This window comes from Galeopterus variegatus, unplaced genomic scaffold (assembly GCF_000696425.1).
Source record: "Galeopterus variegatus unplaced genomic scaffold, G_variegatus-3.0.2 Scaffold99, whole genome shotgun sequence".
Taxonomy (NCBI): Eukaryota; Metazoa; Chordata; class Mammalia; order Dermoptera; family Cynocephalidae; genus Galeopterus; species Galeopterus variegatus.
Genome location: NW_007726210.1, coordinates 38,049 through 38,297, shown reverse-complemented (window position 1 = coordinate 38,297; position 249 = coordinate 38,049).

Below are 249 nucleotides of genomic sequence, written 5' to 3'. Positions count from 1 at the left end.
GAATGGAAAGTTATTGCTTAATTGGTACAGAGTTTCTATTTGGGGTGATAAGAACATTTTGGAAATAGATATTAGTGATGGTTGTACAACATTGTGAGTGTAATTAATCCCACTGAATTGTACAGTTTAAAATGGTTAAAATGGCAACTTTTATTATATATGTTACCATAATAAGACAACAACAACAACAACTGGGGATCAGCTTTTTCCCTCCTTACACGTGGGTGGCAGCTGATGGTGGTTGGAATT